Source organism: Perognathus longimembris, chromosome 16, assembly GCF_023159225.1.
Source record: "Perognathus longimembris pacificus isolate PPM17 chromosome 16, ASM2315922v1, whole genome shotgun sequence".
In the NCBI taxonomy this organism is placed as follows: domain Eukaryota; kingdom Metazoa; phylum Chordata; class Mammalia; order Rodentia; family Heteromyidae; genus Perognathus; species Perognathus longimembris.
In genome coordinates this window covers 19,989,451-20,006,013 of record NC_063176.1, presented here as the reverse complement: position 1 = coordinate 20,006,013, position 16,563 = coordinate 19,989,451, and the positions used below count along the sequence as shown (strand labels likewise).

The 16,563-nt window shown below is 45.0% G+C and overlaps 1 protein-coding gene across 1 annotated transcript in view; it reads right to left on the bottom strand.

The window, feature by feature from the left end:
• The window catches only part of Tmem150c (transmembrane protein 150C), a 59,541-nt gene extending 50,830 nt beyond the window's left edge, over positions 1–8,711 (bottom strand). Inside the window, exon 1 of the mRNA XM_048364625.1 lies at positions 8,656–8,711. The gene's annotated coding sequence lies outside the window, so the exon portion shown is untranslated. The remainder of the gene's footprint in view (positions 1–8,655) is intronic.
• Between the last annotated feature and the right edge of the window lie 7,852 nt (positions 8,712–16,563).

The window sequence follows — 16,563 nt, the reverse complement described above, 5'->3', positions numbered from 1 at the left end:
AGGGTAACATTGGGGTTCACTGATCTTCATGTACCCTTTTCTTTTCTTCCTTTTTTTTGTTGGTTGTGGGGCTTGAAGTCAGGATCTGGGCACTGTCCCTAAGCTAGTTTTCTCAAGGCTAGTGCTCTACCACTTTGAGCCACAGCTCCACTTCCAGTTTTTGAGTAGTTAATTGAAGATAAGAGTTTCCTGGGGACTTTTCTGCCTGGGATGGCTTCAAATCTCAATCCTCAGATCTCAGCCTCCTGAGTAGTTAGGATTACAGGTGTGAGCCACCAGCTCCGGGCCTCATGTGCCCATTTCTTGGACCATGTGCCCATAAGGCATTCCTGGGGTTCCATGAGAAAAATGGAGGCACATGGGCTACCTCATCAGACAGGGAAGCACGATAGAATTATCTGGAGAGCTTTAAAAATAGTGTGGTATTTAGTTCCTACTCCCAAGATTCAGATTTAAGTGATCTACGGTGCAGCTCAATTTTATACCCTGTGCAAAGGTGGTGCCTAGAACCTATGCCTGCTGCTCCTCCTGGCTTCTGGCGCTGTCCAAGGTAGCAGTTCATGAAAAACTGCTGTCACTCCAGTCTACCGTGGGACAGAGTCAGTGGTTGGTTTGGCCAGCTCAGTGAAAGGGCACAGAACATCAGAAAGTGTAAGGAGCAAAAGCACACAAAGCCATTATGTTCAATCTACAACTGTGCAGTCCAATAGCCACACAAAGGTAGTAAAATGTGAATTCATCAAAACTCAGTCTATCACAGGCCATGTGCTTTGTGAGGCACAGGGTCTCTCTCTGTGCTAGGTACTAAACAGGTCTGGGGCAGAAGTGATCCAGTTAATGCTTACACAGAGGATGTGGCTGTGGTTCAGGGTGATCAAATTCCCTAAAATGAAACAAAATGGCATCATGTAATTTCTAAACACAGAGACAATGATTTAAATGGAAGGAGACATACATATGCAATGTGTAAGCAAATGAATTGCTGGAAGAGACTGAAATGAGTATAAAAATATAACTGAAAGAGACCTACATCTTAAAAATTGAAATGTGCACCACACACTGGAAGCTCATGTCCATAATCCTAGCTACTCAGGAGGCTGAGGGTTGAGGTTCAAAGCCAGTTTGAGGGGAAAAGTCTATGAGACTCTTATTTCCAATAATCGGCAGAAACCTCGGAGTAGAATTATGGTTCAAGTGGTAGAGTGCTAGCCTTGAGCAAAAAAGTTAAAGGACAATGCCCAGAGCCTGAAGACAAGCCCAGTACCAGGGCATACACAGACACACACACATAAAATAAATAAAATAAAATGCATGATGAACTGTAAGGTTATGCTAGTATGGAAACATGTATGTTTACATTCACTTGATTGCCATTATAAATTCATTATAATAGCTTCATAATTAAATAATACCACTTAAACTGCAAGTTAATTACCTCTAGGCACAATTATTTCTTAAGTTTGGTCTACACTTGTTTAGAAGTGTTATAGGACTTTTAGTGTATCTTTTTAAAGATAGCACATCTCACCCCTTTGTATTCCAAGAAAAAGTCTCTATCACTGTCCATTAAGATAGATTCATCTGCCAGACACCGGTGGCTCATGCCTGGAATCCGAGCTACTTAGGAGGCTGAGATTTGAGAACTGTGGCTCAAAGCCAGCCCAAACAGAAAAGTCTGAAAGACTCTTACCTCAAGTAATCAGAACACAACAACAACAACAACAAAACCCCTTGAGGTAGAGGTGTGGCTCACGTGGTAGTGTCAGCCTTGAGCAAAGAAACTATGGGAGAATGTTCTAGCTCTATGTTCAAGCACCAGTGCCAGCACAAATAAAGAAATATGAAAAAGATGCATGCTTCTGTGGCCTTGAACAAAATCTGATTATCTTCAGAAATTTTAGTATGTCAGAGGCACTCTCTGAACTTCAGAATGGAAGTAACATGATAGCAAGCTGCTATTTGTTCTAGTCCACCTTGTAGAGTCTTTGAATAAATTATTATTTACATTTATAGTTTGACTTTGAAGGAAAACGCAAATCTACTTCCGTAAGGAATTAGATTTATTTATTTATTTATTTATTTATTTATTTATTTATTTATTTATTTATATATTGCCAGTCCTGGGGCTTGGACTCAGGGCCGGAGCACTGTCCTTCTTTTTGCTCAAGACTAGCACTCTACCTCTTGAGCAACATCTCCAGTTCTGGCCTTTTCTGTTTATGTGGTGCTGAGGGATTGACCCCAGAGCTTCATGCATGCTAGGTAAGCACTCTACTGCTAAGCCACACTCTCACCTCCTAGATTTTTTTTTTATTTCCTAGATTACACTCTCAATTTTAAGATGTGTGGTGTGTGTGTGTGTGTGTGCTTTCTGCTGATCCTGGAATTTGAATTCAAGGCCTTGATGCTGTCTCAAAGCTTTTATTTTTTTTCTCAAGGCAAGCTCTCTAGCATTGAGCTCTACTTTTGTCTTTTTAGTGGAGAAAACAGTCTCATGGACTTTTCTGCCTGGGCTGGCTTTGAATGGCTATCCTCAGATCTCAGCTTCCTGAACAGTTAAGATTATAGGTATGAACCAGCATAGAAAACATCTCATTGGATAAGAAATCCTTAAGATACCATTTTTTTTCATTTATTTTTATTTATTTATTTTTGTTGTGGTGCTGGGTTATAGTCCAGGGCCTAGGATACTGGACTAACTTCCTACCACTGAGCTATTCTCCCAGATGTTTTCCATTTATTTTATTAAAAATGTTATGAGGCACTGACAGGAAGAGATTTTGAAAAGATAAATAATGTAGAGTGTAGTGAAAATGGGGGATTAAGGAAAGTGACATTTATTTGGTGCAAACCAGTGTGTAGAACTTAAGGGTTGGCTAGCAAGAAAGGAAGGTGCCTCTGGAAACGTATCTGGGACATGCACATTTTGTTGGGAGCCAAGCTTCAGAGACACAGGTTGGCCACAGCACTGTGTATTCTAGTCCAAATGTTCAGTAGCTCCCCTCTCACCTACCCAACTTCCTCTTACCTAGAAAATACATATTGCTATCTTATTTCTGCTCTTGTGTAACACTGCACAATGCCTGAGTTGTCACAGCTCTGCAGATGCCCACCTGTGTGACTCTATCACACTGCAATACAGGACATGGGGTTGTTGAATGTGTGGTCTCTCCCCAGACTGCCTGGGTTCAGATTCTCCCTTCACTACTGACTGAAATACAATCCTGTGGCATAACAGCAGTGCCGACATCAAAGGACTGCTCTGAAAAACAAGTAGAGCACTCAGCCTAGAGCACTTGGTCAGTGCTGTCTTAGTGTATCCACCAGCAATATTTTGCATCATGACTGAGTACACATGTATACACATATACATAATAACAATAACACAAATAATGAACATGCATATTTAGTGATGACTGTATGAGTATGTGCGTATATATACATGATGCCAGACATACCACATATACCCTCTATATTAAATGCAGTATATATCTATATATGAGGTAGTGAGGACTCAGGATAGAAGCTTAGATGTCCTGTTTCTCTAGTGTTCATAATCATCTACTGCCTTGGGCCTTGTCACTGCTATACACCAAAGAACCAAAAGTTTTATCCGGGGCTGGGGATATGGCCTAGTGGCAAGAGTGCCTGCCTCATATACATGAGGCCCTGGGTTCGATTCCCCAGCACCACATATACAGAAAATGGCCAGAAGTGGCGCTGTGGCTCAAGTGGCAGAGTGCTAGCCTTGAGCAAAAAGAAGCCAGGGACAGTGCTCAGGCCCTGAGTCCAAGGCCCAGGACTGGCCAAAAAAAAAAAAAAAAGTTTTATCCGGGGCTGGGGATATAGCCTAGTGGCAAGAGTGCCTGCCTTGGATACACGAGGCCCTAGGTTTGATTCCCCAGCACCACATATGCAGAAAACGGCCAGAAGCGGCGCTGTGGCTCAAGTGGCAGAGTGCTCTAGCCTTGAGCGGGAAGAAGCCAGGGACAGTGCTCAGGCCCTGAGTCCAAGGCCCAGGACTGGCCAAAAAAAAAAAAAAAAGTTTTATCCAACTCTAGTAATGTTCTCTATGAAGGACACACAGAGATATTTTCCACTGTGTTTTACACTGTCTCATAGGAAAACTGCTGATCCACATCTGCTGAATTGATCTCAAGATCCAAGACCTGCAGTTTGAAAAATACTATAATGTTATATTAAAAATAATTTTGAAAACACCAGTGAAGATTTTTTAAATGTTCAGTATATGTGCCTAGTTTTTGAGGCTTTAATAAGCTCTACCTGTAGAAATAGAGATTATCTATCACTTACCTATCTGTCTGGCACTTGCATAAGTTTGTTCAGACATCCCTGTCATCTTGTAGAATGGACAATATCTTGGGAAATGTCACCTTAGGTTGTTAGTGCCTTCTGAGCAGAGACAATATTGGGGCTATTTTAACCTGTACTTTATTTAGTATTCCCAAACACATTTGGAACATTTCTAAATAACTGTCTAAGGAACAATTCCCCCCACCAGATAAGAGGAACCCCCGAATATCTGGCCTGAGCCCTCATCTAGAGAGAAGTATCTAAGGTTACTACACTGGATAAGGGAGGGTTATTTATTTGAAAAATATGACAGGCAGTGTCTTGTGAAACAGCCTAGTTAAAAATATGCCCCTCTCCACCTTCAAAATATTGGCTTTAATCAAAGCAAATGAGTTTTAAATGGAAACAACATGGTAGAAGCTAAATCAAATCCCATTTTAATAGCTTTACTAAAAGCAATGGTAGGTTATATTTTAAGTGAATTTGGTAAGCCCTCCAGGCTGGGCTGAGTAAGAGGATCTGGGCTTGAAGCCTAAAGGAAAGGAATTAGACAACAAGGGCCCATCAAAGCAGATGTTTTAGCCTCCAGCTGCTCCTTAAGCCAGGAGTACCCATTTGTTAGACTTCTCACAGGGCCTCTGTGACCATTTGCCCAGGGAAAGAACAGGTGCGTATAACCACCTACATTCTACACTTCCCTGGTTTTCTTCTTCCTGCCTTGAAGCCCTGACTCTACGATAAATCATCTACAATGAGCAAAGGAGCAAACCATTCTTAAGTCCATGAAAACACACACACATATCTAAATAAGGCTGGGTGAATACTTATTTATTTTTTGGATAGCAAATATGGACATTTAAAAGGCAAACACTTGCTAGGAATAGTGGCATAAACCTATGACCTCAGCTACCTGAGAGGTATAAATAGGAAGATCTCTGTCCAGGATAGGCTGGGTAGGAACTCAAGACCCTATATGAAATATAGATAAAGCAAAAAGGCCTGGAGATAAAACTCAATGGTGGAATGTGTGTAGTAAGTGGGAGACGCTGAGTTCCAACTCCTATACTAAAAGGAATAGAATTGAACTTCAGCAAAAAGTACTTTCTTCAGAATAAATGTAGGTGCTTTTTTATAACTCTTCTATGACGGAATAAAATCATAATTCCAAACACTATCAATGCCAATTTCTTCTTCCTTCTAATTAAGCATTGCCACTAAATGTATCTCTATAGGAGATGAATGGAAGAAACTTAAAACTATACTGTTCAATGTGGTAGCCACTGAATAGTGTTGAACCCTGTGTGACTGTTTAAATTAATTAAAGCTAAATAAAATGTAAAATTCAGTCCTTCAATTGCACTAGCCATTTTTCAAGTGCTCAATAGCCACAAATGATTTATGGGTAAGTATTAAATTTATAGAACATTCCCATCACTGGAGAAAGTTCTACTGGGCAGTACTGCTCTAGACAAGGCTATTTATAAGTATTTTGGGAGCTGTTCATTTCTTACTTGATAAAAAGCTCTGAACTACTCGAACTGGCTTGACTCAGAATAGTATGGGATTGATTTGACAATAAATGCCCAAGATTCCATTATTATCTTAAAATATCATTCCAACTGATCTAAAAATCTCTGTTAAGATCTTTCTATTACCACTAATGATTTTTTCTCAAAATCCTAAGTATCAGAAAATATTTGGGCTGGGTGCCAGTGACTTGATTGTACAATCCTAGCTACTCAGAAAGCTGATATCTGATGATCACAGTTCAAAGCCAGCTTGGGCAGAAAAGTCCATGAGACTCTTATTTCCAATTAACCAGCTAAAAGCCAGAAGTGAAGGGATGGCTCAAATGGTAGAAGACCAGCTGAGAGAGAGGCCTGGAGTTCAAGTCCCAGTATTGGCACAAACATAAGAAAGAAAATACTTGATGATAGCAATAACTTGTTCAAGTTCCAATAATTCATGAACTTGATTGAAAGTGATTAGACAAGTTTTTAAAAACATAAATTTGGAATAAAAGTTTTTATATACACATGCACACACACATATATGTAGGGAAACATTTCTGTTTTAGAGTTAGAATAAGGAAAATACTTTTTGCACTTCTGGATCTAGTTCCTTTTCATGATCTTTCATCAATTTAGAGCCAGATTCAATAATACTTAGACTTTGTAGCATCTTTGGGGAATTTTGGCTTACATTTCGTTTGGACCTCACATGAACCACTCCAGGAGTACTGGTTCTTAGTGCTACCCAGTCCTCTTAGGGAGAGGAAGATGGACAGGTAATAGATTATCTTATTTGTCTTGCTTAATTGGCTACTGAACTGATTCCCTAATGGACAGATTACAGTGACACAAATAGCTAAGACCACAAGAGACCAACTAGCCTTTCCTCTCTCATAAGCACCAAGCTGCCTCTTTATCCAGCTTCTGTACCACAGAGGTGTGAACCCCAGCGGGAAGCAACGTGCCTTCCTCTTGACAATCATAAAGCAGGTCAAGAGGGCACGCATGTGCACACCCACAACACACACACACACACACACACACACACACACACACACCCCATTGCAAGGCCATATGAACAGGACTGTAGTAATTCTATAATAAAGCTATTCATGGGGGAAAATCCATAGAAAAATATCTCCCTTCCAAAGCAACTTGTGTAAAAGTCATTTGGTGAGAAATACAAAAATTGAGCAACTGCTATCAAGACATCATACTGCCAAGTGCAACAACCCAAAGCAGAACACATTCAGCTAATGACGGATTACCACAGCATGCATTTCCCAAACACTTTCATGTGTCTGCTCCATGCCATAAGATCTGTCAGTCTATATTGCCAGCAAAATTTCTTTATCCTTTTATTTACTATGTCCGGCTTGTGAGCTTCCAACATGGGTGTTTGCAAAAACATTTATTAAGCAATGTATAAATAAAGGACACATCATTAAAAAAAAAACCCTCTGCCTATGTCTTAAAGTTTAAGCTCACACTTCCTGTTCATTAGAAGAAGACAGGTCTGGTTAATCTTGGAAACATGGTATCTCCAGGAAACAGAAAAGAAAAAGTTGAGGACTGCATGTATGAAAGTTGAGAATGTAATATTCTTTGATCTGAAATATCGCAAATACGAGCCTAACAATTTCTCCTTGAAATGGAAAACTCTAAAGTAGGTCAGCTTTTTACCGGCTACCGTGGAGTTTACACATCCACATCCCCCTACCCTTTTTGATGAACTGCAGCTCAGAAAGGAGTTACAGACCTGCATGCAGTATTAAACTCTTTCTTCCATTCAAGCACGGAGGAGCAGGAACTAACATCGCCCTTTAGGCTTCGTTACCAAGAGATCGCCAGAGCGCTTCCTTCTGTTCTGGGTTCTCCCGCAGGACGAAGGTGGAAGCCGGCGCCTGCCTCCCCTTCCCCCGGGCCACACCGTGCTCACACTCGGTCCCAATCCCTGGCTCAGCTGACAAAGACCGGGCTGACAGAAACCTAACCAAAACGATCGGTGACGTGCTGGGGAGATAATAAAGTATTTTTGTTTTTAATGACAGAGGTAGACGGAAAGGGAAGAGGAAGGAGAAAAGGAATAGGAAATGAAAATGGGGGAAAGCCCCATTCCCTTTCTGATTCATCTCAAGGAGGGGGAAACCGCTCTACCAGGGGGCTCCCCGCCACCCCCAAAGCGGCTGACTTTTTAAAGAACCACAGATGACCAAAGGGGCTTGGGAAGCCCGCCCGGCGCGGCCTCGCGGAGAAGCCGGAGCCCCCCTTTCTTCCCCGGAGTGTGCGCCCCGGGAAGCGGGGCGAGCCGGTGCGTGCGTCCGGGCGAGCGGCGGGCGGCGCGGCGAGCGGAGCAAGTTCGTGCCTCCTCGCCGGGTCCCCTCCGCCTCCCGGGCCGGGAGCGAGCCGGGGAGGTCAAACTCGGGGTGGCCTCGCCCAGAGTCCCCTCCGCTCCGGCGGGACGCGGCGGCGGCGGCGGCGCGGGGGGACACCTGTCAAAGGGCCGGGCCGGGGCCGCGGCACTGCGGCGGGGACCGAGGACGCCGGCCCGGCGCTCCGGGCGCGCGGCGAGAAGCGATCGCTAGGGCGCCCGGGGACCCCGGTCCACGGCACAGCGGGGAAGGTGCCGGAGCCGCGCGGTCCCGGTCTCCCCCCCCCCCCCGCCCCACCCCGCCCTTCTCCCCGCCGCCGGGAGAACCCGCCGCCCGCCCAGCCCCGCTGCAGTGCCCCGGTCTCCGCCTCGGGGCTGGGCGCGGAGCCGGGCCGGACGCCCTCTGGCTGCCCGGCGGCCTCGGGCGGAGCGGGGGGGGGGGGGGGGCGCCGCGCCTACCTGCTGGGGTGCGGCGGGCCGCGCTCGCCCTGCGGGGCCGTGACCTGCGGCGGCGGCGGTGGAGGCGGCGGCGGCGGCGGCGGGCGCGGCGGGGAGGGCGCTGCCTTCAGGAAGGGGTGGGATCTGCCCTCCCGGCCCCCGCCCGCCGCACCGGGGCCCGCCCCCGACTTGTTCTTAGGGTTCCCCCACCCCGAGTCCGCACTCAAGCCGCCCCACCGTTCCCCTCGCCCTGGGTGGTGGTGGGGGGGGGGGTCCCTCGTAGTCACCGGGGCCGGAGCCGGGAGTGTGCGGCCGAACCGCTTCCTCCTCCAGCCGGTGTGGATGCCGGGGCCGCCGCGCGCTCCTCGCCCAACAAAAGGCAGGAGGGAGCCGGGATCCTCCTCGGGGCGGGTGCTGTTCCGGACCCGGGGTGACCTCCGGCGCACACCTGGGGCTCTTGCACGTGGCCGCTACGGTGTTCACGCCCTCCGGGCTGGAGGGAGTTCCCCGCCGCCCCGTGCTCTCCCGCGGTTTGCTTTCATCGTAGGAAACAAACAACGGAGCCAACTTCTGACCCCGGCCGGCAGTGAACGCGGGGTGACTGCGAGGCGGCCCTCCCCAGCCCGCCGGCCCTTCTCCCGGGTCCCTCCTAAAACTGTACTCGTTTGCATTTTAATGGCTTTCCCCATCCCAGGCCCCCAACGTCGCCCTGGCGCCCCGGTCCATGACCTCCAGCAGGAGCTTAGACCACCAGTGCCATGCTTATCACACTTGGGGTCCAATTGCTGCCTGGCTGGCCTCCCAAGGTAAGGTCCGCCCTGATCAGCCCGGGCTGAGTCAGTCTGGCACCATTCATTGTCTGCAGGCCTATCTCCTTTAAACAGTTGTCTCTCAAAGCGCTCGATTCTAAGGTTCCTCTCCGGCACAGCCCATTCCAACCCTTCAACATTCGTTTCTAGAACTCCAAGCGTCCCCACAATGCTCCGGATGAGTGTCTGAGTATGGGACTATGGATTTCTAGTCACCATTCTGCCCTGACTACTGGACTCTTGGCTTCTTCAGGCCAGGGAAACGGACTGCTCTTTTCCTTACCTTAATGAATGGAGAGTCCTGTTTATACAATCAAAACAGTAAAATCCAAAATTTAGCCCTAGTCTAGAATCTCCTCCAAGTACATGGTGCTGTTTTAGGGTACTATTCTGAAGAGAATAGCCAGACTTTGTCAGACTCTCAAAAGTGGTCTACGACTCCCACAACCTTAAAATTGCTTAATTCCCACCCTGACCCTAGCTCTGACCCCTTTGCCCATACCTCCCTCTGCCTTTCTGTCTCTCTTTTGGGGACAGGCCTCACTATGTGGCACAGGCTGATCGCAAAGTTGTCATATTCGTTCCTCAGCCTCCAAGTGTGGAGATTACAGGCCTGCACCACCACACACAGCTGAACATGAGTATTCTGATGCAGAATCATACATGATTTTTTTGTGTGTGTGTGTGTGTGTGTGTGTGTGTGTGTGTGTGTGTGTGTGTGTGTGTGTGAGTACTGGGGCTTGAAGTCAGGACCTGGGTGCTGTCCCCTAGCTTTTTTGTTCAAGCCTGGAAACTTACCACTGGAACTCAGCTCCACTTCTGGCTTTCTAGTGGTTAATTGGAATGAGGAGTCTCATAACCTTTCCTGACTGGGCTGGCTTTGAACCTTGATCCTCAGATCTCTGCTTCTTGAGTAGCTAGGATTATAGGCCAAAGCCATTATTGCTAAGCTTGTCCTTCCTTCCTTTCTTCTTTCTTTCCTTACTCCCTCCTCCTCCTTCTCTCTTGCTTGATTTCTCTTTATTCCCTTGCTTATTTTGTGCTAGTCCTAGGTCTCAAACTCAGAGCCTGAGCATTGTCCTTGATCTTCTTGTGCTCAAGACTACTCTTCTACCACTTGAGTTCCACTTCCAGCCTTTTGGTAGGTTTTAAAATTGGAAATAAGAATCTTATGGATTTTCTTGCCTGAGCAGGCTTTGAACCACGATCCTCAGGTCTCAGCTTTCTGAGTAGCTAGGATTACAGATGTGAGCCACCAGCTCCAGACTTTTTTTTTTTTGGTGTGTGTGGGGGAAGGGCGGTCCTGGGGATTGAACTCTGGGCCTAGGCACAGTCTATGAGCTTTTGTGTTCAAGGCTAGCTATTCTACTACTTGAGCCACAGTTCCACTTCCGGCTTTCTTCTTCTTTTTCTGAGTTTCATGGACTTTCCTGAACCATTTGGTTTCGAACCACAAACTTTGGTTCTCAGCTTCCTGAGTAGCTAGTATTACAAGGGTGAATCACCTGTGCCAGCTTCTTCTATTTTAAATGTATATAAAGATTCAGTCTGTGCCTTTGAATGGCCTGCTGACCAAGTTCCAAAATGCCTCAAATTGTGAGGAAAGGGTCAGGTGCAGAGTTAGAGACTGAGGTGGAGGGAACAAGGTGAAAGGCTGAGGATGTATAGGAGCCCAGAGCTTTTTTGGAGAGTAGTCTTCAAGAAGCTAGGAATTGTACTCTATTAATCTGCAGACTGAACTGATCCAGCACAAGAGTACATACAAGTAAGTGGAGGCCATGGTTATCTGATAAAAGTTATTTTCTTATGTAATTAAACCATGACAGAATATTTAGAATTACAAAGAAATCCTATATTCTTGCTCATTTTCTTTTTCTTTGGCAGACATTTTTTTTTTGTTTGTGATTTGGATCATTTCCCTTATTTATTAAAAAAAAAAAACCTAACATTGAGAAGCACAGCTTATAAATAACACTCACAGAGAATCTAGAACTTCCTGCTGTGGCTACAATTCCAATGAATCTCATTTTAATAAAAACCCCTGTCTTACAAAGTTATTGCCAGCCCTAATCCAACAGCCCAGTACTTCACCACCATACAAAGATTCTTCAAATGGTATTTGACTCTTTCCAAAATCTACCTCTTAGAAGAGAACCTCTCAAGGGCAATTGGAAAGAGAAAGGAAATACATTTGGTAACAGGATGTTAACTAGAAGCTTTTATTTTGCTCCCATTTTTGACAGAGCCCCTAGATAATGGTTGTTAATATGCCTCTACTCCAAAGGAGGTGCTAGACTACCTCACAGGGGTTGCAAAAGAACATTCTCTCAGTTTACTGTATTTGAGTAGATGTCAGTGCTGGCCCCAGGGTGCAGACAAAGTAGGCTTCAGTGCAGGTCATAGGTGTTGTAAGAATTTCTCCTTTGCTCCCATAGCCAAGGGCAAAGCATTCCTCTCTCACCTTAGATCTCTTAAAGAATTCAGTCTGTATGCCCTGACGTTTGGAGAACACCATAGATTGATGTCTGGCTCTTGCCTTAGAACCCAAAACTGTCAAAAAAAAAAAAAAAAAAGGCTGGAACTTTGGATAGGGACACTCCTACAAAATCCAAGTCTAAGAGAGTGACACAGAGTGGGTTTGACTGAGATCCCACTTAAGAGGATCCTAGGAAAATCAAACAGACTTAGGGCAGAAAGAGTCTAGAAATCTGCCTTCGATGCTCAGGGCCCAGGACAAGAAGTTGAAGCTGTAGTCAGAAGCCAAATGAACTTTCTGCACCAAGGCAATGAAAGGGGGGCCAAAGATTCCTCATTAAGCATGTTGGCAAAAGTTCCAAGGAGGGGACTGAGTGGTATTGGTGGGCGAGTGTGGTTCTGACAAGAGGTAGAGATATTTACTATTTACTATGGCTCCCCAAAATCTAGTAGCATCCTCTGCTAAGCAGGGGGGGGGGGGAAGGGAAGTGGGGAGGGAGAGGAGTTCAGAAGAAATAAGTGTTTTGTTATCCTTCCTTTGTGTGTGTGTGCGCGCGCGCGCGTGCGTGTGTGTGTGTGTGTGTGTGTGTGCGCGCGCGCGCGCTGGTACTGGGGCTTGAACTCAGGGCTAGAGCACTGTCCCTTAGCCTTTTTGCTCAAGACTCACACTTTACCCCTTGAAGCACACCTCCTCTCCTGGCTTTTTGCTAGTTACTTGGAGATAAGAATCTCTCAGACTTTTCTTCCCAGGCTGGCTTCAAACCTTGCTCCTTGGACCTTAAGCTTCTGAGTAGCTATGGTTACTGGCACCGAGCCATCAGGGCCTAGCTATTGATATTATTTCTTATCTCAGCCTATTAATTGCTGCAAGACTGCATTTTGGGGCTTAAAAATAAAATAGATCATTTTTATTACTTGAGAGTGACCTGCCCCCCCCCCCCAAGTAATTCATCCATTTGACCGTAAGGGAAATGATGCGCCCCGGAGAGCAGGTTTGTACAGGGCTGATGGGGAGAATGGAGCTGGATTGTGATTCTCCCCGTGTGTTCTGCTGGCTCAGTGTAATCCGTAATACAGAATTCCATATCAGACCTCAAGCCCCCGAGGAGGCCTCCTCCAGCTTCTTACCTGCATCCTAAGCAAGCAATGTGCCAGAAAATCCCCTCTGTGTGCATATAAATTATATTTGAGCTTTCCAACCAGAACGTTGGAAGGAAAGAAAGTGCATTTTGAAAAAGCTGGGGTTCTAAATATTGACCTAACCTTTTATTACATAACTATTAAGAGATTCCTTCATCTCTCAAGGGCTTGGATTCGATGGTGGCCAAGGTCTCCTTCAATCAGAAAATTCTATTAAAAAATGATTCAGGGGCTGGGAATGTGGCTTAGTGGTAGAGTGCTTGCCTAGCATGCATGAAGCCCTGGGTTCGATTCCTCAGCACCACATAAACAGAAAAAGCCAGAAGTGGTGCTGTGGCTTAAGAGGTAGAGTGCTAGCCTCAAGCAAAAAGAAGCCAGGGACAGTGCTCAGTGTTGTAGGGAGCAGAGCTGACTCCATCTTGACTAGGGAAACATGGTAGGAAATGTTGGGGGGAGTAGATTAGGTCAACCTGACCCCAAAATTCTGCTTCTGTAAATGGCTTGCTTAACTTGATTGTTGCTTGTTCTACCCCCTGCGTCAACAACTTATCTGTACTACCCTTTTACCTTTATAAACCCCAATTTTAGGACTGCTTGGGGTCATGGTGGCAGCTCCTGAGTCTGCACTGTGTCCCTGGCCAGTCAGCCCGCTTTTTTAGGGTTGCAGTTTCAGCTCCCGAGTTGGTGCTGCGTCCCTGGCCGGTCAGTTTGCTTTTTGCTTCCCCAATAAATCCATCTTTTTGCTTGAGACTGTCTCTGAGTGGTGGACTCTAGGAGGGACGTGGAATCCCCTCCCTCAAACCCTGTAACATAACTTACCCCATAACACTCAGCCCAAATCCCAAGCCTCAGGACTGGCAAAAAAGAAAAAAAAAACAAATGGTTCAGGATCTGCTCTTCGGGGCTCAGCCCTCACACAGGATATGCGGTGTGGGAACGCTGCAGTGGTTTGGGGCGATAGTCCCACAGTGAAGTCCTGACACGCACAGTGATGCCTTCCTTTGGAGATCAATATACGTATTACCTTGGTGACAGTCTCCACATCATGCACTTGGCAATTGAGATCTAGGAATCCTGGAACGCTTTCCTGCATTCTCTTGAGTGCTATGTATTTCTCTCCTGCTCTCCTTCCAATGGGGGTGGGGGGGAGGGGAGGGGAGCAGATTCCAGCTTCTGAAGTTTACTGTAACTCCATGTCTCCCCATTAACTAGAAGATTGTTTCCTGCTAAGACAAACAAGTAAGAACAAAGGTTGATTTTAATCAGCCCATCTTTTTAGGCCCTTTGTCAACACCATGCTATGTTTCTAACACATATACATTATTTTCTTGCTTTTAAAAATACCATAGAAATCAGAGAGCTGAAAGGTAATCATTTTAAAGTATGATATTCTTTTTTTTTTATCACAAATGATTGCTTTTGAGGAATTTAGGTAAATCCTTATTTTTTTTCAAAGTTCTAACCAGAGGGCATTTTATCACCCCCATCTACTGTCTGCCAACTGGCTGTCCCAGTCTGTCTATCCTGAGATCCTACCACAATCTGGCAGTGGGGATAACACAGCAGAGGCCTTCTACATCCTGCTGGGGCGGGCCGCTAGTGGGCAGCTGGTCCTCTTATTGTACTGTTTGCTGAATATATTATTCATTTTGGCAGTACTGGGGTTTGAACTTAGAACCTTGAACTTCCTACGCTGATTTTCTAGTATTTGAGCCATACCTCTAGCCATGCTTTGTGCTGATGCATTGGATAGCAGACGTTTCTGCCCTTATTGGATTTGAACCTCAGTCCTCCAGATCTCAGACTTTGGAGTAGATAATATTACAGACATGAGCTACCAGCATCTCACTTAAATATTTTAAATGTCACCACTGCATGAAAATATTTTTTTTATCTTCTTCCTCTTCCTTTCCCTCTCCCTTTCCTTTTAGAAGATAAAGGGTCCAATTTTGTTTCCAAGCCTGAATCAACTACTTTTTACTCCTTATCCTGTCATTTCCCCCACTTCAGAAGATTCTTGGTACCTGTAGGTATATGGTGCTAAGACTGCTACTGAAGTAACACACACACACACACACACACACACACACACACACACACACACTTAGGATGCAGAGTTCTGCACTGCATTGGGGGTGCTAGATTTGTTTCTCCCATACTGCTACCCAACTCCCCCTAAAGATCAGCCACCTTTCAACAAGTCTAACATTTTTCATTTTATTACTTCGATTAAGCACATACACTTTTCTTCCTTTTGGGGCACCAGTTGCTTTCGGGAAGGCAGAGTTTCACAAAATGAAGAGCAAAAAGCCAGGTTCCAGCGGCTCATACCTGTAATCCTAGCTATTCAGGAGGCTGAGATTGTGATTTGAAGCCAGACTGGATGAACAAATTTTGAGACTTATTTCCAATGAAGCAGCAAAAAGATGGAACTAGAGGTGTGGCTCAAGTGGCAGAGCACCAGCCTTGAGTAAAATAAAAAACCAAAGAGCAACACAAGGCCCTAAGTTCGAGCCCCAGTACCAGCATCAAGAAAAAAAAGGCAAAGAAACACTCAGTGGATCACATGATTCAAACATAACTAACTCCAGACTGGCTGAGGGCTCTTCTGCATTCACTCAGCTGCATAATTTGCACCAGGGACTTTAAAATTTTTCTTTCTAAAAAAATACTTTTGGCTGCACTTAGTCAAAACGGCGTATCACAAATCTGAAAATAAGATAGGCTTACTCTTCTGGGGTATCAAAGGCTACCCGTTCCCCAGTGCTTCTTAGTTTATTAGCTTACCTAGTTCCTGCATCCTAAATCACACCAGTGCTGGGTGTGGTGGTATAAGCCTGTAATGTCAGCCCTTTGGAGTCTGAGGCAGGAAGATCGTGAGCTCCTGTCCCCACCTGGGCCACTTAAAGATGCCAAAACAAACAACCCAATCCTCCCCTTGTGTAGATGATGCTTTCTCAGCCGCTCTTCCCTTCCCTTCAGTGGCTCCCACCCCCGGCCTACTCTACTCTCACCTCCTATCCCCACTCTCTTTGTAATGATTCTCTTTCTTTATCTCACTTTTCTTATACTATAGTTCTATATCTTCAATTTAAAAGTGAAAAAAATCCAAATATGTAGAATGAAAAAGTTAATCATTTCCCATTGTCTCCAACCCTTTCCTTCTTACCTCTAATGTTAACCTGGTATGTATCCTTTGGAAATTTGTTTGTGCTCAGACAAACACATATTTACATTTTTAACATAAAAATGGGGTTATTGTATGCATCTTATATTACTATATAAATACATACTATATAATACACAATATGCATAATGCATTTCATATATATTACAAATAATATGACATACTAGCACATAACATGTATTAATATAGTATTATACGTCATTATATATTAGGTTCTCTCCCTGTATATATTACTATGAAAGTCCCTTTCCTAACTTAAAAATGTATTATAGTCATCCATCCAAATCAGTAACTATAGAGCTAACTCATTTGCTAAAA